Below are 24,934 nucleotides of genomic sequence, written 5' to 3' on the forward strand. Positions count from 1 at the left end.
CACTGTTTAATAGACTCATGTATGTTTCTAAATAGGTAAGCCACGTTTTAAGGAAATATTTTGACAATTTATGGTGATTTTTACAAGTTGACCTAAGTTTCTGACAAGTTGCTGTAAAATTTCTGTTTCGACCAAATAAATCGTAAAATGCATTATAAATTGACCTTATGAGTTTTTGACTTGATTCCTTCACCCATGATCTACTAACTCTTTGTATTTTCTAGAAATTCTCCATAATTTATTTATGTTATTAATTATCTATGACTTTTTTTTGTTGTAGCATGTTTTCCTTCGTCTTGAATAATGAAAATTCTGTCTCTTGATGTTTTGATATTGTGAATTATATGAATTAGATTATCATGTCTAGTGATATCCGGAACGTGTTACCCTAAAGCCTATATATATATATATGTTACAATAATTACATTCATGTTTAAGTTGAATGTTGTTAGTGATAATTAAGATGAACTAAGAAAAAATTAATTAAATAATTATGCGTATCTTTTGTTATAGATTAGTATTAATTTGGCAATGTATTCGCCAGTAGTTAAGCAATAAGTTGGAATAAAGATTAATTCGAATATCTTATATGATGTGATTTGCTAGTAATTAAAATTTTGTTATTTATTCAATCATTAATTCATGTTGGAAGCGATAAATGTTCTATATTACCATATGTCTTTCATGGTTTTATGGCATTATAATAATGAATTGATTGTTCCTATTTTTAGTATTCCAAACTTCGAGGACGAAGTTTATTTTTAGGGGGAAGGAATGTAATACTACATAAATTTTGAATTATTGTTTTGATGAGATTGATGTAGTTGATAATCGAAGTTGCTTAGTAATGTTGAATGGTGTGATGTTGTGCATGTTGTGGTTGTAGTTATGGGCGAACTTCGGGACGAAGTTCATTTTAAGGGGGGAAGACTGTAATATCCCGTATTTTAATAATAAGTTATGAGAATAGTTTATGTAATTTAATAATTAATTAAAGGCATTTCTAATAATGAATTACAAATAAGACGATAATTAAATAATAAAATAAGTAAAACAAGTCGGGAATTGGGCTTAGTTAATAATCGAGTATTGGACCATGTGCCATTAAGTAATTGGACTGTAATTTATTATAATAAGGTTAGAATATAATCGGGATTTGCATCGGAAAATAATTATAATATAATATGGAAAGGTAGTAATTATATTAATACTAATAATAATTTATGACAATAATAAATTGGTAAAGATAAAATAAGGGAATCCTACCTATGATATATGTAATAATAAGAATATAATTGCGATAGTAATAATATAATGATAATTATAATAATAGTAATTCCTATATTAATTGGAATAGGTAAATTAAGATAGTTTCCTAATTGACCTCACATACTCTTTAATCTTACCCTATAAATAGAGATAAATACCTTGACCTAGTTTATGATATGCAAACTGAAAATTTGAGAAAAGAGGAGGAGACATAGAATGAATTAAGACGGAATCTACATAGCTTATTAACTCGAGGTAAGACCGTCTCACAATTTAATGTAACGATTTTATAACTTAAATAACTCGTAACTTAAACCGCCTCTAGACTAGCTGGGACCGTGACCTTGGCCGTGGGACACTAGGGGGTGACCGGACCCAAGTTAGACCGCTGTTGACCGTCACGGGAGGGGGTGTTTGACCGGAGTTTGTGGTGGTGTTTGTTGAGTTAAAACAATACAAAGACTCGGTTTTTGACCCAACTTCGACTAAGATGGACCTGACCTGGGTTAGGGTTGGTACGGGGGGAGGAGTCGACCTTTATGGGTGGTCGTGGGTCGTTGTTTTCGGTGTTTAGCGCGGGGTTGCGGAATTACGAGTTTAGGGCAAGGATGTTGTTTACCGGATTTATACCCTTTCCCGTGACTTGCTTGGCTCGAACCTGGGTTGGTTGGGTTAGTGGGGGTTATTCGGTGCTATTGGTGGATGTATTATGGTCTGGGGTGGTGGTTTGCGTGGTGGCTGACCGGTAATTCGCTAGAACAGAAGAAAACAGGGGCGTGTATGTGACCGTCTTAAGACGAACTTTGTGGCTTCGTTGGTTGGTCAATCAGGAAGAGGAGACCACACCTAGAGTCTCCGTGGGACAGTGGTGTCAGATGTGGTGGCCGGAGGTGGTATTGGTGGTTGTGCGGACCGTGGGTGTTGACGCAAGGAACGGTGGGGGAGCCTTGTGTATCGTTTGTCAATGTCGAGTTTTGATGATAGGCGATAGGTGGCTTTGGCGGCCGTGTAGGATAGTTGTTCTTTGGTGGTAGGACCGTGTCCGGGTTATGGGCAGTGGAGGCTCACGGTGGGGCTGGTGGCAGAGGTGGTTGTGTCGGGTTTCGGTGTAATAAAACGGGTTGTTTGGAGGTGTATGCGTGAGTGTGGATGATGGGTTTTACACGAGTATTATAGGTTGTTCGTGGGTTTGTGTGGGTTGTTGGGTTTGGGTTGACTTTTTATTATTATTTTAAGACGGGTTTTGCTTTGGGTGACTCGGGTTTGTAATTGAGTCGGGTTTTTAAGTATCGTAAACTTTTAATAATAATAATAACTAATTAATTTGAATAATGAATATAAATTTATAAATAGTAACGAGAAGTAATAATTAATAATAGGTGGAATAATTATATTATTTTGATTAGGTTGATTTGTGAAGAAATTATAACCGGGTCGGATTGCTTTAATTATTTGGATTGCTTAAGTTTGCATAATTGGAATCGCTTGCAGGTAGGGATAAATCCTACTCAACTCTTACTCGATAATATTTGGTTTATTGGATGGCTTATATTAACATGAATTGATCATATGAGAATTGTGTTGGTTAATTATAATCGTAATTGTTGGAAGGGAGAATTATATATATGGGATTAGTTATGATGGAGTTACTGTTATTGCATCGGTTATTCAGATTAATACTGGCAGACATCCCTTCGTGGTGATGTAGATTATTATTGAGGTTATATTGGCTGATGTCGTGTAAGAGCCTTCGGGTGACGTATTTCAGATTTATTCTGGCAGACGATATTTTATCGTATTTACTCGAGGCAGGCCCAAGATTGGTCTGCAGGCCATCTGGTGGATATTAATCAACTATATGTTGAGGCAGACATTACTTTTGGTAATGTAGTTTGTGTTTGCTCACCTTCGGGTTGAGGCTGCCCCGGCCAGGGATTGGCGGGATGATTAGTGTAATGAGTAAGTAAAAGGAAGGAGCACGTTGTCAGGGGGTTGTGCAATGAAAAAGGAAGTTGGATTATTTATCGTGTGTTTTTGTTGTTAGTATTTATTCCTACTCAACCTCGTGGTTGACCGTGTATTCGTGAACACCTGCGGTGAACCGTTTTATGGGGAGCAGATTTGACAGGTACTAAAGATTAGCTGACTTGGGAGCTTATGGGAATGCGTGAGGACTTGGACAACCTACCTAGAAGTCTAGACCACATAGAATGTTTTATCACTTTATTTATTTCCGCTGCGAGTTGTAATTATTTTATATTAGGCTTTAGTCGATTAATTTGTAATAAACATGTAATCGTTAAAGTTTTAATTTAAAGTACTTTGGTAAGTTAGACTTTGTTATTCACTACCTCGGGAAACCGAGATGGTAACAGTCTTATTTATTTGGGAATGTCTAGCTAAAGGCTCCTTAATAAATGGGGGTGTTACAATAACTCTTGGACTAAACTCTATTATGATTGGTTTCTCCGAGGAATACTGCCTCAGGGTAGACATGAGGCATGGGCTTTTAAAATTAGAGCTTCAACTTATGCTATCATCAATAACACTCTGTTCAAGAGATCGCAAGCCGGACCCTACCTGAGATGCTTGGAGCCCGACGAAGCCAAACTAGTACTTCAAGAAATACACGATGGGCACTGTGGCAACCACAAAGGAGGAAAGAGCCTGGCAAGCAAAGTTCTCAGGACAGGCTACTACTAGCCTACACTGAGGGCTGACTGCCTGGAATACTCTTCAAAATGCGAAGCCTGCCAAATTCATGCACCAATCATACATCAGCCATCTGAACTCCTCCATTCAATCTCCGCGCCCTGGCCATTCATAAAGTGGGGCATGGATATTGTGGGAAAACTGCCTGTAGCTCCAGGACAAAAGTATTCATGTTAGCTATGACTGATTACTTCTCCAAATGGATTGAGGCTAACTCTTTCAGGCAAGTAACTGAAAAAGAAGTAATATCCTTCATCAGGACAAACATCATTTGCAGATATGGAGTTCCATCAGAAATAGCATGCGATAATGGAACTCAATTCATGGGGAAAAGGACCCAAGCATTTTGCCAAGAATGGAATATCAACCTGGTAACATCAACCCCTGGATATCCAAAAGCTAATGGCCAGGTTGAATCAAGTAATAAGGTAGTCATAAGCTGCCTAAAAAAGAAGCTGAAAAGAAGACGAGGCAGATGGGCGGAACAACTTCCATTAGTACTATGGGCAGACAGGACAACTCCAAAAACTGCAACAGGCCAAACACCTTACTCCCTGGTGTATGGCTGTGAAGCTGTCATTCCTACGGAAGTACGGGTACCAACATCCAGATACAGCTTGAACAATGTTGAAGCAAACAAAGACCTAATGCAAGACAACTTGGTCTTAATAGAAGAATTAAGAGACGCTGCCAAGATCAAGATGGCATCATATCAACAAACATTCGCCAGGACTTACAATAAAAACGTCAGGGTCAGGGTCTTTAAAGAAGGAGACCTTGTCCTACGCAAAGTATTTCCAAATAAAAAAGAAAAATCAGCAGGCAAACTGGCTCCCACATGGGAAGGCCCTTAATTAATTCATTCAATTGTTGGACAAGGAGCATACAGGCTCCAAACGCTAGAAGGGGAAATGATCCCAAGATCCTGGAATGTAACCCATTTAAAATTATTCCATATGTAAAGATCAGGCTACAATCAAGTATAATTTCAATCACTACTCAACCTGACGTGCTATGTGATGAACTACATGTTTTACATGCCTTGTCTGTATTTTATATCTGTCCAACTAACTTATCTATTTACTTTTTGAATCCTGAACAATTATACACAATAAAAGATTATATGCAAAAATATTCAGGATTGAGGGCTACTCTACTATACATTCCTGAAACAAAAATTTTGCATTTAACTGTGCCTGACGAGTTGGTAACCGCCACCAGATACGGTAAGAGTCGGGACCAATCAGGCATGAAATAATTGCCTGGCCTGACTAGGTTTACTGCCACGGATTACAACCGGCTGGACGCAGCAAGACAGGTGTAAGGGTGTTCTCTCCCAAACACTTAGTCTAAAATGCCCTCTTGACAGGCCGAATACCAAGCCCTCCAGCTAGGCAGGGGACATAAGCCCTCCTGACAGGCCGGTTTTCCCACCCCTTCAACCATTATAGCAAAAAACTATACTTGGTTGAATTACTTATGAATAACAAAATAAAACAAAAATAACGTGCAGGTTATTCAAACAGAATGTTTGACAGGCCCAACAGGATGAAACTCACAAAGGAATATCAAAAGCAAAATCAGCCAAAAGAAGGCCACCATGCCTATATTAATAAAAACCTTTACCCCCTGGGGCAAAGGTGCCAAAATATTTATAAAGGCCAGGGATAGTCTCCCTGACCCAAAACAGGAAAAGAAAAATATTGTTTGTCCAGGGACATCCCCTCTGGATGGGCCAAAATACCAACTGAAAAAACATATTACTGCTTCTCCTTAGAAACAGCACCAGCATCAACACCCTGCTCCCTGCTCTTAACTAGATCAGCATCAACATCCTGCTGCCCTGGAGAGTCGACCTCCTGTTCATTTTCCATGTTATGCAGGTCAGGATACTTTGAAGTAGCGAAAGCCATCTCAGCTTCAGGGTTCCATTTCGCCCTGGCCTCAACAGGCCCCGACATAGCAGCCGCCCTTCCCTTGATATAGAAGTAGAGGGAAGTATCATCCAGCTTGAACTCCAAATCATCCCTCTCTTGGGTGAGCTCCTCATTTCTGTCCAAGGCATCCTGCAACAGCCGCTTACTTGAAATTGCCTCAGTCTTAGCAGCATCTCTCTCAGCTTGCACCCTTGTCAAGTCAGCAGCTTTAGCAGCCAGGTCAGCTCGTGCAAAATCCAGCTCAGACTTCAACCTATCATAATCTGATCTCATCAGATCAATCCGGGCTACCAAAGAAGTAGCCTGATAGGCATTATGGAGACAGGTCGCAGCACCCTGATCAAAAACAGAGAGGCAAACATGAGTAATTTACCCTAATAATAGAAACTACCAAAACAAAACACACATAAACACTGTTCCAGCCAACCTCCCTTACAGCAGCCAAGGCACCAGCTAAGAGGCTGACTGAATGATCCACTGAAGCAACTGCCTGAGTAGCAGTCTCAACAGGGTCAAGGGTGAGCATGACATCTGATTTAGAAGCAGCGTAGTCCCTGATCTTCACCCTAGCCGCCTCCATATTGTCCACCCTGGCTCTCACTTCCCTGACCGGGGCAGAAATGTCAACATCTTCAATTTTCCTTTTTTGGGCTGCTGAACTTGTTTCAGCAGGGGCAGCACAGGTACAACAGTTACCTTGGCAGCATTAGACTGTTCAGTTAAGTCAATAACAGGCTCAGCATCCCCGCTTCCCTGGGAACCTTCCTCCTTGATCTTAGCCAGCTTGGCTGAAAGGTCATCCATACCAAACCTGACAAGGCGAATAGATGACCTAGTGGCTGCAACACGAAATACTATATTAGCAATATAAACCAAACATTATCAGGAAGCTAAAATAAAAAGAAGGGAAAGACTAAGATAGACTTACTGCCTGAGGTAGTAGCACTAGCAGCCCCTGAAGGTTTAGCCGCCCTGGAAGCACCATCAGCCTTCAAACAACAAGGAAGGTGACCAATCCCACAACAGAGAGGCCAGGACCTCTCCAAAGGAGGAATAGCAAGGAAAGCACAAATATTGGGAGTCGGATACTCAGTTTCAGTAACCCAGTCATCAACTGCACACGTAAGAGGTATGACTTATTATAATTTTCATTTTATTTTTCACAAACAAATAAAACATGCATGGCAAAGAAAGAAACCAAAAGACTCACCAGCAACGGAGGCCTCATGATTTAAATACGCCAACTCAGGACCCACAGAATTGGTCCTGACAAACATGTACCCAGCAACCCAGCCTTTATCATGGTCGCTGTCCAAGTTACTCAGAAGAGGAGTAGTAGACGCCCTGACCTTAAAACTTATACGGCCAGGACTATTCGTTTTAACAGCATAACAAACCTTCAAATCGTCAAGAGAAAAAGAAATATTGTGTTTTTTACAAAGATTCTCAATGGAACATACAACCTTCCACACCATTGGCATTAACTGATAAGATGGAACACCGATCTCCTTAATAACCTCAACCATAAGAGGAGAAAAAGAAAGCTTACAGCCTGCCCTAAAATCCCAGTCATGGATACAGAACCAACCAGGACAAGCCCAGTCGGCCCCAATGGGAGAATTCTCAGGGATCCAAACTTCAGCATCAGCAGGGATGATCCCCTTATCCTTCAAAATCTTCTCAAACTTAGGCTTCAAACGGTTTGTAGGAGACTGATCCTCATTTAAAGCCTTCGTAAGCTTGAATTGAAAATCACCATGGAATATTGAGATCATCTCCAATGGAGAATCACTCGGCTTATTGATTATGGGAGATAGAGCAGCAGAAGAAGTAGGCAAAATTTCAGAAGAAGTTTCCTCAGGATTCTGAGGAGGAGGAGTTGCAGGAACCGCTGCCCTGGTAGACTTCTTCTTTGCAGCCATTAATTGAATGATTGTGAAGAATTAATTAAAGATTGAAGAAGTTGGAAATTAAGAGAACTGAAGAGAAAGATTGTTAAAGAGAGAAAATAAGAAGAAATTGCTTTGGTGAGTTCAACTTAATGAAGCACGCAGGTATTTATAACGAAGAAGATTAGGGTGTCAGCCGCAAAGGAAGTGGATAATCATTAAGGAAGTTGCAGTAAATATCACACGCGTCATCAACTGCGGTAAAATAGCCGTTACAGGAAACTGACTAGGCAAAACTTAACCGTTGGGTAATCTTCCTAAAAATAAAGTTATCTCCGCATTTTTTCGTCCTGGCACACTGCAAATAAGGACATAAGGGGCAATTGTTAGGCCTAGAAATCCGCAGACCTTCTTGATCAGTATCTCATCTAAACCTGACTGTCAGGCTGTCAGGATTTCAGGCTATTAGGGCACATGAAGATAGGCGCCAGGCCATGGAGAGGACAACAATCAAAATATCAGGACGATATGAGAGCATATACGCGTATTATAAAGGAATTATATACGCATCATTAAGTATGAAGATTTCGCAGTAAATGCAGTAATTAAGGGAGGAATAATTAGCAATTATTACTGGTAATAATGGAGAATAATCTGCATTTAATACCGTATCAAGCAGCCGTTCAGGGAAGAAGCCTATATAAAGAATACTTTGAAGATATTGGAGGCATCTCATTCACGCACAAGAAGAAGCATACACCATACATAGAGAAATATAAACATTGTTATTGTCATACAATTATTTTCCCAAATTACATAGTGAAATCCTCTCCTGGCTTGGTGCCCATGGTTTTTTCCCATTCAAGGGTTTTCCACGTACAAAATTCTTTGTCTTATTATTATTGTCGTTGTTTAATTTACAGCTTTATATTGTACCCTGACGACCTGACCAACAGACTATCTAGAGCTAGTTAACCTTACACAAACTCTACCCTGAACTGATATCGCCTTCCGCAAAATCCACACAAAACAGCTTGTTTTACGCGATAAATATCTTTAACTTGATATTTTAATGTACTCCTAATAACCTAAGTTATTATAATAAAAGTTAGATATTTTTCTGGTGATATTGTCTCTGAATTCCAGAGGATGGGGTAACAAAAAACGTAACAAAAAATATAAATAATTAAACTTTAATTCAAACTACCACCATAATCCAAATACAACTTACAATGCCAGATAATAATTAAAGACTTAATTATTAGAATCTGATGAAGTATTAGGATACTCATCATGAATTTCAATATAGAGCAAGTCATAGATCGGCCCTTCATTATCACCGGGAAGTGTGGACATGGGCCACATGCCGGTCTGGATTTGGGCCACCTACTGATCTGCGGTCACGGGCCACCTGCATGCCAAGCCAATCTGTGGACATGCAGCAGTCTTTTTGAAAGCCACGCTCGGCGGCGTTGAAATGCTTTCGACCGGATCGTTTTAGATCGACCGGGTTCGTCTCGGTAAAGGTCTCGAAATTATTAGAGATGTTCGGAGTCACAACCAAGCATTTGTGGGATGCTTGGAACCCGTTCGAATCCACTTTATACCTAGGTCAATCAAGGCAAAAAGCGGTGTTTGACGTAGGTACTAAAGATAAGGAGTCGTCCCCCTTTTAGCATTCTATGCCTAAAATGACTCTCGTACGCCCTGGATAAGGCCATCCACTATCCAACGGTTCTCAGTAAGGGGTGAGGGTACGTATTGGGAAGCCCTTTAATCGGACACCCAATCCCGCCCGCGTTAGCGGCCTTTACTGATCGATCGTGGTTGTTTAAGTGCAAGAGTTGATAAGACGGTGTAAATGCATGAATGCACATCCAAAAGTTTAACCTAACATGTGAGAGCTTTCCATGTCGGTTGATTTAATCCAAGTATCAAGTATAAGATGTCAATTTTGATTTAGATTTATTTGCATGCGAGAACGGAAATTAAACATCCATTTACCAAATTCGGGTTATGATGCTTAACACGATCCATTATTTGGAAAAGGGTGTCAAATGACAAAGTGTAAAAACGTAAGCTTATCAATCTGATCCGTCATGTATTCGGATTAACCGTAATCGAGATCGTCCTAGACAAGTATCAAAATAAGACAGGACAGTGCCAGGCAGCCCCATTGGGGCGCGAGCCTATTGGCGAGAGAACGAATGGGGCCTGTCCAGGTTTTGAAATATGAAAACAGATGACCTCTTGGGGCGCGAGCCAAGAGTCGACCCAAGGGGAGTCTTTTGGCTGTTAAAAAGGTTATGAAAAAAACCGTATTTTATAATAAATGATTAGCAAGTATGGTTTGCATGACTCAGAAAAATTACTATTATGTTAGTAATATTCGTTGTCCTATTTGCAAGTTTGAAAAGCATAGTAAAATCTGTAAAAGGAAAATGTTTGATTTGAACTAGTTATGTTAAGTTTAATCATTTGTAATTAGTCAAGTTTGTCATCGTGCTCGGATTAAACCGACATGGTATAAAGAACCAAGGATGATTATGGATTATGACTAAAATATTTACAAATGTAAAAAAATGAGAAAAATGGTAAATAAAATAAAAGGGGGTTAAAATACCCATTAAAATGTAATTAACCAATAATATCATCGAGTCATGGATTAAACCGTCTTGGTATAAAAAACCAAGGATGATTTTTGTAATGGTCAAAATATTTGTCATAAAAATGAATTAATATGGTAAAAACCGTAAAAGGAAAGAAGTAAAAATAAAATAAAGTGTTGAAGGAAAGACGAACTCAAACACGTTTGAGTCTGACCTGGACACCCACAAGACGCGCGAGCCTCCCTGCATAGCAAGGAGCTTCTGTCTCAGGCCAAAACTTTGTTTTGGCTCGTCTAACCTATGTTTGAACTGTGTTATGCATTGTTCATGCTTAGAAAGTTATGAAAACAGTAAAGACATAAAATAAATGAGTTGTTTTGTAATACCCGCCCTTTTAGGGACCTGTTGACCAGCGTTGACCGACCTTGGGAGCAGTAATGGTCCTTAGGAATACGTGCCAAAGTTATCTTGTGTCTGAGTTATGGGTGGTACTCGATAGAGTAGAGGCTACTCGATGGAGTAGCTTGGACACTCGATCGAGTAGGGGCCACTCGACCGAGTACGTGAGTTACTCGATCGAGTAGCGTCTTTTCAGCGAGGGTTTATAATCGTGTTTTCCTAAAACCGCAAATCATTTTCGCCTCTTTCCCCTAAACCTAGATGTCGTCCCTTCCTCTTCCCTTCACCATATGCCTTCCATGGGAGCCTTTGAAAGTCCTTGTGCCTTAGGAGTGCATAGCTTGAGTCGGGTAGCGGTCCTTTGCCAGGTTTCATCATGTTGGTATGTCGTCATCATCATCCATATCTCTGTCTTCTTAGTTATGGTTAGAATGGTAGTAATAGATGATTATATTGTGTGTATAGATATTACTTGTTTTCTGGATGTTGCGTGTATGGACATGGGATCGTCGCAGTCGCTTAAAGGTAGGTTCGCCTACTCAGTTTCTGTTGTTCGTCTAGTGTGTCGGCTGTTGGGTCGTTGTTTTATTGTTGTCGTAACCGTGGGGTTGTGTGTACATGGCAATCAGTTGGTGTGTGCTGTTTTGGTTGGTTGTTGTTGTGTTGCAGCGGTCTGTGATTGTTGTCTCTGGTTCTCGAGGTGCGTCCTCGGCTGAGTGGAGTAACTTGCGGGAGTGGCTTCACGCCCTAGTTTTGCCCTCCGTGGAACCCGCCACGGAAGGGGATGTGCACATTAATGGGACAGGTTTATCGCTCGGTATGATGAGCGGGGCTTAGGTGGGAACGGCTACGGTCCCTCACTGGCAAGGTCGGTCCAGTGGACGGTCGGTGACGGAGATTAATTGGAGTGCGTATGATTGTGTGTAGATTGGTTGTGGTTGTGTTGTGTTGACTATTGTTGTTGGTTTATGCTGAGTCTTGTCTCAGTTACTGACCTTGTGTGGTTGTCTTGTTTGTTTATGTGTCTGCCATGATCCCTTATGGTGAGCAGTCAGTCTTAGCAGGTGCTGATGTGCTTGATAGCTGGAGTCCTGGCAGGGGTGTGTCGTCACTTGTTCTCATAGAGATAGTGTGTAGCTGGCAAGTTGTACCTTTATTTTGTTAGTTGGTTGTAACACTTGTAATATAACTATAATTGTTCTTTTATCGACTTTTGATGGTTACTTACCTCGGGCAACCGAGATGGTAACGCCTGTATATGCTAAAGAAGGTCTGGTTAAGGCTCTTCGGTATATGGGGGGTTACAAAGTGGTATCAGAGCGACGATTTTGGAACCTTTAACAAATGAATCTAATGAACGTAGTTAGTCTAATAAAATGAACCCGGTGTATGTATAATGGGAGCCCCAGCTGATGCTAGATTTTGGGTGAGTAGGCGCCCTCATTTCAAGATCTTGGCCCCATTGTGCTTAAGCCAGTCATCGGGTATGGGGGTTGATCGGAGCCATTTGGTGTTCACAATTAAACATATGTGGTCGTTGGTCAATGGTCGATACAAAACACAATTTATACTTCACAAACAACTCTACAATTAGTAAAGAGGCAAGTAAAGGTCGGATCCCAAGGGACGGGTATTGAAATGAAGATTCTATTGTAACTAGCGGTGTATAGGGGGTGTCACAAATTGGGTTGATGTAGAAGGTTACTAAACTAAAATAACAATGAAAATAAACTAGCAAGATAAATGAAATAAGGGTGTAAACAATTGATTAAAAGCACTAGGGTGTCATGGGTTCATAGGGGATTCATGGGATATGATCATACAAACATGTTCTCAAATTATAAGCAAGCAATTATTGTTGTGATGGATCGAGTTGGGTTATGTCTTACAATCCTAGGAAAGTTTGGGTCCCGGAGCCGAATCTCTTGGATTGTACAACACCTACAAGTCGACTTAATCTTCCCTACTTAACACATGCATGGTCTAACAAGACTCGAGTTGGGTTATGTCTTACAAGTCAAGTTGAAAGGATAGAAGATGATAGTAAATGCAAGGATTCATAGGCTTAGCATTTCATCAAATATAACATGTGCATGTATTAAGATCAAAACAAGCAAGCAAATAAGATATGAAAGCATATTAATTTAAGCAAGAATCATTCCCCATGTTGGTTTCCCCTAATCACCCATTAAACCCTAGCTAAGAGACTACTCACTCATTATCATATTGATCATGCTAGAAAGGTTGTCAATCATACTAACATAATGAAACATGATGAATAAATGAAAGTAATTAGCAATAATTAAAAAGGGATTAAGAGATTATACCTACTAATGATTCCAATAATAAAGATGCAAAGAATAATAGAAGAACTTGATGATTGATGGGAGGTTGTCAATCTCCCAATAAACCCAATAATCTTCTAATTACCCAAAATAAATGAAGAACAAGAGAGAGATTCAAGAACTAAAACTTGGATTAAAACTTGATTAATATTTGATTACAATATTGAAGAGAGATTTGATTGATATTAACTACTCTAACTATTGATAAGAAGAACATGCTCCTCTAATTAGACTAATGGGGTATTTATAGTGAAAATTAGGGAGGATGCATTAGGGTTAACTAAGGGCTAAACTAGTAATTACACTTTTTAAGTTGAGCAAGGAGCCTCCGGGATTATCCGAGAGAAGGGCTTCTCCATTTCGTAGCTTGAAGAACGAAAAGCTGTCTTTGTCTTTGTGATCCGCGGCGGGCCGGGAGTCGGGACGGCCGGATCTGGGGTGGACGATCCGAGCGGATCAAGGAACAAGACGCTCGGACTGGGCATGAGGAATCCGAGCGGATTCCTGGTGAGGACGCTCGGACTGGCAAGGACGGACGGATTCTCTACAATCCGTTCGGATTGTAGTTCAGCAGCTTTCCTTCTTCTTTTTCTTCCCTTTTCTTCACGAATTCCTTGGGGATTTCCTTGGGGACTCAAGGATCCTTTTCTCAACAATGCTCTTCTACTATGCTATGTACAAAGGTCTTCTAGTCTTGTCTCTCCTTGATGCTTGGTCATTGAATACGATCAATTTAGCCTCGTTTTGCCATGAAAATGCAAGATTCTTACTCCTTTCCTACCAAGGGATCAAAATCTCAAAGAATATGCAAAACAAAGAACTAAAGATAAGAAATGACCCAAATAGGCACTAAAAAGCATGGAAACAATGGTAATTCGGGGGCTAAATATGCGCCAATTATGGCCGCATCAAATATCCCCAAACCGAACCTTTGCTCGTCCCGAGTAAAGAGGTGACTAAGACTAGGACCAATACTAGCCTAACCTAATAATAGCCGATATGAGACAATTAGCGGGTCTCACTCCGCCCCTTCAACTCACAACAAGACAACCATGAGGTAGGATGCCTTCTTGCAAGGCAAGGTGGGTCTTGCCAAAATGGCGACACATCCAAGCATTAAGCACACAAAAACACATAATGGATGCATCTACAAAAAGAATAGCCACTTTCCTCATCTAAGTGGCGGAAATTATCTACAAGGGAAGCAATTCAAGGGTACACAATCCTTCATAGATGCAATTTGTTCAAACTACTAAGCCTAGAAGGATACCAATAAATCACCTCCAAAATGTGTCAAGCTAGGGTACCTTTGTCCTCAATCGTTAAATGCTTTTGTCAAGAGTAGACTCCCCATGGTGTTAGAAACACTGGAGGATCGCGGAATTCCCCCTCTTGCCTAGACAAGAAGAAGGGTCGTCCCCTCTCTACCATGCACAAAAATGGATAAGATGGAAAAGGGATCGATAGAATTTGAGTTTTACTTTGGGAGTTTGCTTTCATTTTTGTTTTTCCCCCCAAGTTTCTTTGGCATTTGACTTTTTGAGAACGCTTTCTTTGCCATTTCTTTTGATTTTTGGCATTTCAATACTTGACAAATTTTTTTTTTTTGCATTTTTTTTTTGCATTTTCTTTTGAACATTTTCAAAGTCACCCCAATTAGTAACGAGGGTGCCTTGTATTTGAAGCTTAGGAGTCTATTTTTGCTCCTCTTTTCATTTGATGCAATTTGCAAACTTTTTCTCACTTTTCATTTCATTGAACTCAAATTGATTTCTTTTTGTGCCCATTCCCTTTTGTTGACAAAAATGTGGTAGAACATGGATGAATGATAGAGGTATGCATGGTTTCAAGGGTCACCTTGGAATAAACGGTAGCCAAGAAGTTATCACACCACAAGGTACTCTTGACTAGGCCTTAATCCATGGGTCAAAGGATACTAGCATGACACATCCTAGGGTGTTTTACAAGTATTCTAACAAGCAAAGTCTTAAGAATAAAAAGCATCTACTAGGGCCTATATACACTTGTCAAGCTTCCCAAATAGACGGTTTCGCAAAATTTTTCTAACATGCAACTACATGCCATGATGCAACTAACATATAAACATCCTAATGCAAATGATTCTACCAACTAACATGCCAAATAAACTAAATGCAATCCTAAATTCACATTGTTTTTACCGCATCAATCAAAATAAAGCCACATAGTCATTAACATAAAGAGGAAAAAGGAGATTGGAAAGATCATACCATGCGGTCTTCAATATCCTCATGTCTCGGATGTGGCGTAGTCGATCAAAGTGAACAAGGATGAAACAAACACAATATATACAAGACAATATATACAAAGGAAATGAACATATGTGGTCGTTGGTCAATGGTCGATACAAAACACAATTTATACTTCACAAACAACTCTACAATTAGTAAAGAGGCAAGTAAAGGTCGGATCCCAAGGGACGGGTATTGAAATGAAGATTCTATTGTAACGAGCGGTGTCTAGGGGGTGTCACAAATTGGGTTGATGTAGAAGGTTACTAAACTAAAATAACAATGAAAATAAACTAGCAAGATAAATGAAATAAGGGTGTAAACAATTGATTAAAAGCACTAGGGTGTCATGGGTTCATAGGGGATTCATGGGATATGATCATACAAACATGTTCTCAAATTATAAGCAAGCAATTATTGTTGTGATGGATCGAGTTGGGTTATGTCTTACAATCCTAGGAAAGTTTGGGTCCCGGAGCCGAATCTCTTGGATTGTACAACACCTACAAGTCGACTTAATCTTCCCTACTTAACACATGCATGGTCTAACAAGACTCGAGTTGGGTTATGTCTTACAAGTCAAGTTGAAAGGATAGAAGATGATAGTAAATGCAAGGATTCATAGGCTTAGCATTTCATCAAATATAACATGTGCATGTATTAAGATCAAAACAAGCAAGCAAATAAGATATGAAAGCATATTAATTTAAGCATGAATCATTCCCCATGTTGGTTTCCCCTAATCACCCATTAAACCCTAGCTAAGAGACTACTCACTCATTATCATATTGATCATGCTAGAAAGGTTGTCAATCATACTAACATAATGAAACATGATGAATAAATGAAAGTAATTAGCAATAATTAAAAAGGGATTAAGAGATTATACCTACTAATGATTCCAATAATAAAGATGTAAAGAATAATAGAAGAACTTGATGATTGATGGAAGGTTGTCAATCTCCCAATAAACCCAATAATCTTCTAATTACCCAAAATAAATTAAGAACAAGAGAGAGATTCAAGAACTAAAACTTGGATTAAAACTAGATTAATATTTGATTACAATATTGAAGAGAGATTTGATTGATATTAACTACTCTAACTATTGATAAGAAGAACATGCTCCTCTAATTAGACTAATGGGGTATTTATAGTGAAAATTAGGGAGGATGCATTAGGGTTAACTAAGGGCTAAACTAGTAATTACACTTTTTAAGTTGAGCAAGGAGCCTCCGGGATTATCCGAGAGAAGGGCTTCTCCATTTCGTAGCTTGAAGAACGAAAGCTGTCTTTGCATCTTTGTGATCCGTGCGGCCGGGAGTCGGGACGGCCGGATGCAGGATGGACGATCCGAGCGGATCAAGGAACAAGACGCTCGGATGGGCATGAGGAATCCGAGCGGATTCCTGGTGAGGACGCTCGGATCGGCAAGGACGGACGGATTCTCTACAATCCGTTCGGATTGTAGTTCAAAGACTTTCCTTCTTCTTTTTCTTCCCTTTTCTTCACGAATTCCTTGGGGATTTCCTTGGGGACTCAAGGATCCTTTTCTCAACAATGCTCTTCTACTATGCTATGTACAAAGGTCTTCTAGTCTTGTCTCTCCTTGATGCTTGGTCATTGAATACGATCAATTTAGCCTCGTTTTGCCATGAAAATGCAAGATTCTTACTCCTTTCCTACCAAGGGATCAAAATCTCAAAGAATATGCAAAATAAAGAACTAAAGATAAGAAATGACCCAAATAGGCACTAAAAAGCATGGAAACAATGGTAATTCGGGGGCTAAATATGCGCCAATTATGGTCGCATCAAATATCCCCAAACCGAACCTTTGCTCGTCCCGAGTAAAGAGGTGACTAAGACTAGGACCAATACTAGCCTAACCTAATAATAGCCGATATGAGACAATTAGCGGGTCTCACTCCGCCCCTTCAACTCACAACAAGACAACCATGAGGTAGGATGCCTTCTTGCAAGGCAAGGTGGGTCTTGCCAAAATGGCGACACATCCAAGCATTAAGCACACAAAAACACATAATGGATGCATCTACAAAAAGAATAGCCACTTTCCTCATCTAAGTGGCGGAAATTATCTACAAGGGAAGCAATTCAAGGGTACACAATCCTTCATAGATGCAATTTGTTCAAACTACTAAGCCTAGAAGGATACCAATAAATCACCTCCAAAATGTGTCAAGCTAGGGTACCTTTGTCCTCAATCGTTAAATGCTTTTGTCAAGAGTAGACTCCCCATGGTGTTAGAAACACTGGAGGATCGCGGAATTCCCCCTCTTGCCTAGACAAGAAGAAGGGTCGTCCCCTCTCTACCATGCACAAAAATGGATAAGATGGAAAAGGGATCGATAGAATTTGAGTTTCACTTTGGGAGTTTTGCTTTTGTTTTTGTTTTCCCCCCAATTTCTTGTGGCATTTGACATTTGAGAACACTTTCTTTGCCATTTCTTTTTGATTTTTGGCATTTTAATACTTGACAACTTTTTTGCATTTATTTTTGAACATTTTCAAAGTCACCCCAATTAGTAACGAGGGTGCCTTGTATTTGAAGCTTTTAGGAGTTCTATTTTTGCTCCTCTTTTCATTTGATGCATTTTTGCAAACTTTCTTTTCATTTCATTGAACTCAAATTGATTTCTTTTTTGTGCCCATTCCCTTTTGTTGACAAAAATGTATGGTAGAACATGGATGAATGATAGAGGTATGCATGGTTTCAAGGGTCACCTTGGAATAAACGGTAGCCAAGGAGTTATCACACCACAAGGTACTCTTGACTAGGCCTTAATCCATGGGTCAAAGGATACTAGCATGACACATCCTAGGGTGTTTTACAAGTATTCTAACAAGCAAAGTCTTAAGAATAAAAAGCATCTACTAGGGCCTATATACACTTGTCAAGCTTCCCAAATAGACGGTTTCGCAAAATTTTTCTAACATGCAACTACATGCCATGATACAACTAACATATAAACATCCTAATGCAAATGATTATACCAACTAACATGCCAAATAAACTAAATGCAATCCTAAATTCACATTGTTTTTACCGCATCAATCAAAATAAAGCCACATAGTCATTAACATAAAGAGGAAAAAGGAGATTGGAAAGATCATACCATGCGGTCTTCAATATCCTCATGTCTCGGATGTGGCGTAGTCGATCAAAGTGAACAAGGATGAAACAAACACAATATATACAAGACAATATATACAAAGGAAATGAACTTGTTTTTGGTTTTTCAATTTTTATGATTTTTATGATTTTTTTGAAATTTTTCAATTTTTATGGTTTTTGGATAAAAGTTAAGTGTTAGAATTCCCATCCCCACACTAATATGGGCATTGTCCTCAATGGCCAAAATGATGGAAATTATGCAAAATGATGCATGATTTTCTATACTAAATGCAATTCTACACTAAGCTATACTACATGATGCATGGTTTTTTGTTATGACGGAGAGGATAATTTAGATTACCTCCCGTTGCGTATGCATTAACTTCCCCAAACCAAGTAAGACACTATTGCTAATGTCAAAGCATGGGGGAGTTCATGCACATGCTATGCTATGCATGAAATAAGATTGTCATTTTGGATTTTCAAAAATGGGAACAATAAAGAACACCTCAATGGAACCGAGGTGTGAGTCCTTTGATGTTGCTAGGACTAAACTAACAATGATCAAAATAAAATAAAATACAAAGAGATATAGACAAACCGTGGGAGAGTAGGAATCTCCAAGGCTAGTCTTCCATCATGCTATCATCATCACCACTTCCCTCATGAGAAGTGGTCACATTGCCACTTTCCTTGGCACTTTCTTCATTGCTTTCTTCATCATCATCTTCACCATCTCCTTCTTCATCTCCACTTGCTTCTTCCTCTATGTTATCATCAAATTCTTCACCATTTCCAACAACCTCATTGTCTTCCACCACGTCCCTAGATGCACCCGGAAATAAGGCTTCTTTATCCGCCCAACTAGGCAAAGGACAAGATGGATCAAGGAGTCCTTGCCTAGCTAGATGCAAGAGGGGAGGATATTGAGCCAAATAAGCATTCTTCCGATCTTCATAAGCTTGCTTGTGCATGGCTTGCATTAGAAGAGTGACATAATCTTTTCTAATTTCAACTCCTTGCGGTTTGAACTCTTCATAATCATAGGGGTAAGGTGGTATAACAATGGAAGAGGAGGGAGTTTCATGATCACCCTTTTGTTGTTGAATGATGTACTCGGCTTCCTTGGATAGGGGAAGTAAATAGTTGGTCCGGTGGACACTAAGACGGCAAATCTTTGCGGGTAAAGTGAATGATCGAGCCTCACTAGTAAGCCACCCAAATTTGGTGTCAAGGGGATTGTGAGCAACCCACTTAAACTTGTTAATCAAGGTGGACATATCAATAAGATGGCCACCATCCTTAGCCTTGTACTTGCTATCCTTATTGAAATTAGGATCAAAGTGCTTGGCTAGGACCGTGACAAGGCCGCCATTAACAATTACGGTTTGACCCTTCTTCCCACTATCTACATGGAGCCATCTATCAACCAATAGCCTCAAAGAATTGTAAGGCTTGGTGTGAATTCTTCCAATATTCAAAGTTGATTCAAGGAGAATAAAATCGAGTCCCGTAAAATGATTGGTGTCTTTCCTAGCAATAATGGTATTTCCCACAACTTTGTGCCATACTCTTATGCCCGGATGATGGACCAAAAGAGCACGACAAGCTTTAAAATCTTCAAATTTCTTCCCGGAGATTGCCTCCCAAAGAGGCTCGGGATCATACTTCCCATATTGCTTATAAAATTTATGTTCATCGCTAAGACCCAAAATTTTACCCAATTCCGGAAAGGTAATGCGTCTACTAGTGTTAGCTAGACGAAACTCAATATTTTCCCTATTCTCAACTTTTGTCACTTTTAAAGAACTTAAGAATTCCAAAACAAGGGAGGGGTATGTTACTTCCTTCATTTCAAACAATTTCTTCAAACCCATGGCATTGAAAAAGACTCTTGTTTGTTCAAGAACACCTAACTTCTCTAAAGCATCTTGACATATGAATTTGGTGGATTGGATTTGTTTCATAGCAAACTTGACAAATGTATCTCTATGGGCATCGGAAATGAAAGTTACCTCCGGATAATGCAAGAGTTGGTTAATTACCGGAGTAGAAGGTGATGCTTCCATAGAAATTTGTTGTTGTTGTGGTTGCACTTCCAAGCTTGGTGTTGCTACCACCATTGCCATAGCTTTCTTTGTTTGTAGAGCTTTTTGCCTTTGAGAGAGAGCCTTTGCTTTTGGTGCCTTTGTTGCTCCCTTTGTTCTTGCCATTTGATGAGCTAACCAAGTAAAGAGTCAAAAATCTTCAATTTGTAGAATGCCCAAATCGATTTTGAAGGTGAAAGGCTTTGTTTTTATGAGAACAAAAATCAATTCAAAGGTGAAGATTTTGTGCTTGGTTTTGATTTTTGATGAAGATGGAGTGATTGATTTGTTGTTTGAAGGATGGTTTGATTTGATTTTGGTGAGTTTTGATGAGGGTTTTTGTTTTTGAGATGGAGAGGATGAGGGTTTTGATGTTGAGGGTAGTGTTTATGAGTGAATGAATGAATGAATGAAGGTGGGGTGGGTATTTAAGGAACTCGACAATATTAGGACGCAGGGACAATCCGTGCGGATTAGGCGCAATCCGCTCGGATTCTTCAGCTTCAAATTTTCAAAAATCCCGCCTAGAGACGGGCGGATTCTGGGGAATCCGCTCAGATTCTTCGAGATGAGACGGGCGGATTCTTGTCAGGACGGACGGATTCTTGTCCAGAGATTTTTCTTTGTTTTTCTTCAGCTGCAAGACGGGCGGATTGTCCACAAGACGGACGGATTCTATGAGACGGGCGTCTTTCCAGAAATCCGCTCGGATTCTTCAACAGTCAAGAATTTGCAGTTTTCAGCCCAGCCCAAAACGGGCGTCTTCTCAGCAGGACGCTCGGATCCTCTGCAGACGGGCGGATTCTCAGGAATCCGCTCGGATTCTTCTCCTTTGTTCCCGGATTCGCTTCATTCGTGCACAATGCATTTCCCTTATCATTCTTTCTTTCTTTTTTTCAAATCTTGTGTTCTTCATTGTGGGGGCACTACTAAGGCATGAATAGCCTAGGCAATTGCCATCCCCACACTAAGGTAAAGCACTACACATCAATTTAAAATTGTTAATCCCTCCCTCACTTCTCTCTTTTCATGACAATTATTTTGATCAAAGTAAATAAAATCCAAAAATGACAAAAATGCAATACAAAAATTAAAAAGTAAGTTAGGGAGTTAGAAATATTTACAAGTGGTGGTTTAGGGAGGACTCCACCAAACTCTCATTCTTGATGAGATGTCAAGGGGGCATGTTCAAGGTGTTGTTGATGTTGCTCAACACCTCGAAGAAATAATTAAAAGCTTGTTCATTGTTGTGGTAGAGGTCCTCAATAGACCGTGGCCCTTGTTGTTGATCATGATCGATGGCATGCCCAATGTAGGGATTAAAGATCCCTTCAAATTCGTCGTCCCAAAGACCACAAACTTCATTGAGTTGATCATTGAAAATCTCTTGCTTGGATGGAGACAACTCTCCCAATTTCTTCTCTTGGCCAATGAGGCCATCATCTTCTTCCTTGGTTGATTTTGATGAGCTTTGCAAGCTCTCCTTTTCACAATTCACTTGCTCTTTGAATGGAGCATCTTTAACTTTCTTCCTCCATTGGAGTTCCGATTTCTTCCTTTCATCTTTTCGGCTATAATGATCAATCATGAAACATGGCTCATGCAAACGAGGAGCTCTCATGGTCTTGTCAAGATTAAAAGTTATGCTTTCATCTCCCACTTCTAGAGTAAGCTCTCCATGTTTCACATCAATCACCGCACCCGCGGTGTGTAGGAAAGGTCTTCCTAAGATGATTGGAATGTTGGAATCTTCCTCCATATCAAAAATGACAAAGTCCACCGGGATGAAAAACTTCCCACCCGCACCGGGACATCTTCCCATATCCCTAATGGTGTCTTCGTCGATCTATCGGCCATTTGAAGAGTGATATTGGTACATTTAAGCTCTCCCATTCCCAACCATTTACTTACCGAGTACGGCATGACACTCACACTAGCCCCTAGATCACATAAGGCTTTGTTGATCGTCGTGTCGCCACTGGTACACGGTATTGAGAAGCTTCCCGGATCCTTTAACTTTGGAGGTGAACTCCCTTGAAGTATTGCACTACTCACCTTAGTGAAGGCGATAGTCTCAAGTTTCCGGATTGACTTCTTCTTTGTGAGGATATCTTTCATGTACTTTGCATAGGCCGGAACGTGATTGATTAATTCCGTGAAAGGAATTGAGACTTCTAAATTCTTCACAATTTCCATGAACTTTCCAAGTTGATCATCAAATTTAGGCTTGGCTTGACGACTTGGAAAAGGAAGTCTAATCACAATGGGTTCCTTTTCTTTGGCTTTGTCTTCATTTATCTTTGAACTTTCTTCTTTTGATGATTCCCCTTCTTTGGGACCTTGCACCACAACTTCATTCTCACTAGCTCTCACAACTTCATTCTCAACTTGCTCCTTCGGTGCTTCATATGTTGTACCACTTCTCAAGTGAATGGCACTAACCGTTTCATGTCTAGGGGGATTACCTTGGGGTGGTAATTGCCCCTTTTGCCTTTGTGAGTTTGAAGATGCTAGTTGGGTCAATTGTGTTTCCAACATCTTGGTGTGAGCTAGAATGTTGTTGATGGTGGTATCCTTTGCTTGGCTATCCTTTTGCATTTGGGTGAAAAATTCTTGTTGATTTTTTTGCATTTGAAGGACCGCTTTTTTGACATCAAAACTTTGGTCATTGTGGTGATTGTATGGATTTTGATTTTGGTAACTTTGGTTTTGATTGAAAAATGGTCTTTGATTTTGATTTCTCATGGGTGGTGGAGTGTATGTTGGTTGAGGGTTTTGAACATTTTGGCTCTTGTATGAGAGATTTGGATGGAACTTGGTATTTTCATTGTAAAAATTTGAATAAGGGGTACCACTTTTGTAAGCTTGGAAAGCATTAACTTGTTCGGTTGTTCCCCTACATTCACTTGAGTCATGACCCAAGGTTCCATAATTCTCACATATCCCGCTTGGGATTGATGAGGATGCCGTCATGGCATTGACATGATGTTTTGATGATTTTGAGTTTTCCTCAAGTCTAGTCATAGCTTGTTCAAACTTCAAGTTGATTGTGTCAATGTGAGCACTAAGTTGAGCACCCAATTGAGTAACGGTGTCCACTTCATACTTTCCTCCTCTAGTAGCCTTGCGAGGCCTACTATATTGCGAATTATGGACCGCCATTTCCTCAATCTTGTTCCACGTTTGATTGTCATCAACTTCGGTGAACATTCCATTTGATCCCATATTGAGAATGTTCCTTGAATCTTCATATAAACCATTCCAAAATTGTTGCACTAAAAACCATTCGCTAAGTCCATGGTGAGGACATGAGCGACAAATACCTTTGAACCGCTCCCAAGCTTCATACAAAGACTCTTCATCCCTTTGCTTAAAACCCGTAATTTGAGCTCTTAGCATATTGGTCTTTTCCGGTGGGTAGAATTTTTTGTAGAAAGCTAGAGCTAACTTCTTCCAAGAATCTATTCCAAGAGTGGCCTTATCAAGGCCCTTCAACCATTGCTTTGCGGTGCCGATTAACGAAAAAGGAAATAAGACCCATCTTATTTGGTCTTGAGTCACGCCCGTTTGAGAGATAGCTTCACAATAATCACAAAATGTTTCCATGTGAGAATGAGGGTCCTCACTAGGCATTCCCCCGAATTGGCTCCTCTCAACTAGTTGGATGAAGGCGGACTTGGCAATAAAATTACCGGTGAGATGTTGTGGGGTAGGAGTACCATTTGGTAAATCCTCCTCGGTGGGTATAGAGTGTGACGAGAATTTAGGCATTGTAGGTGGATTTTGTGGGATATTGTTAAATGGGTTCTCTTCTCCTTCTATTGCGAAAGGATTGACAAACTCACTAGTGGGTTGAACAACTTCACCAACACCTCCCAAATTCCTCCTAACAAGTCTCCTATTATTCGTCAAGGTTCTTTCGATTTCACGGTCAAAAGGTAACAAATCTCTTTGTAACCTTCTAGACATGCAAAATATCAAACAACTAGAAAACAATTAGAACAAACCTTGAGGAGTTTTACTTCCCAAGGTGAAAAAGACACAACTAAAAACAATAAAAGAAATCTTAAATCAATTAAACACCGTCCCCAAGAACGGCGCCATTTTTGATCGGAGCCATTTGGTGTTCACAATTAAACATATGTGGTCGTTGGTCAATGGTCGATACAAAACACAATTTATACTTCACAAACAACTCTACAATTAGTAAAGAGGCAAGTAAAGGTCGGATCCCAAGGGACGGGTATTGAAATGAAGATTCTATTGTAACTAGCGGTGTCTA

General features: G+C 39.9%; 1 non-coding gene across 1 annotated transcript; it reads left to right on the top strand.

Annotated features, from left to right (window-relative positions):
* Positions 1-23,944: 23,944 nt before the first annotated feature.
* LOC141589171 (small nucleolar RNA R71) lies at positions 23,945-24,051 on the top strand. The gene has a single exon (XR_012520120.1). It is a non-coding gene; the product is annotated as a small nucleolar RNA R71 (small nucleolar RNA).
* Positions 24,052-24,934: the final 883 nt, after the last annotated feature.

Source organism: Silene latifolia, chromosome 6 (genome assembly GCF_048544455.1).
Source record: "Silene latifolia isolate original U9 population chromosome 6, ASM4854445v1, whole genome shotgun sequence".
Taxonomy (NCBI): Eukaryota; Viridiplantae; Streptophyta; class Magnoliopsida; order Caryophyllales; family Caryophyllaceae; genus Silene; species Silene latifolia.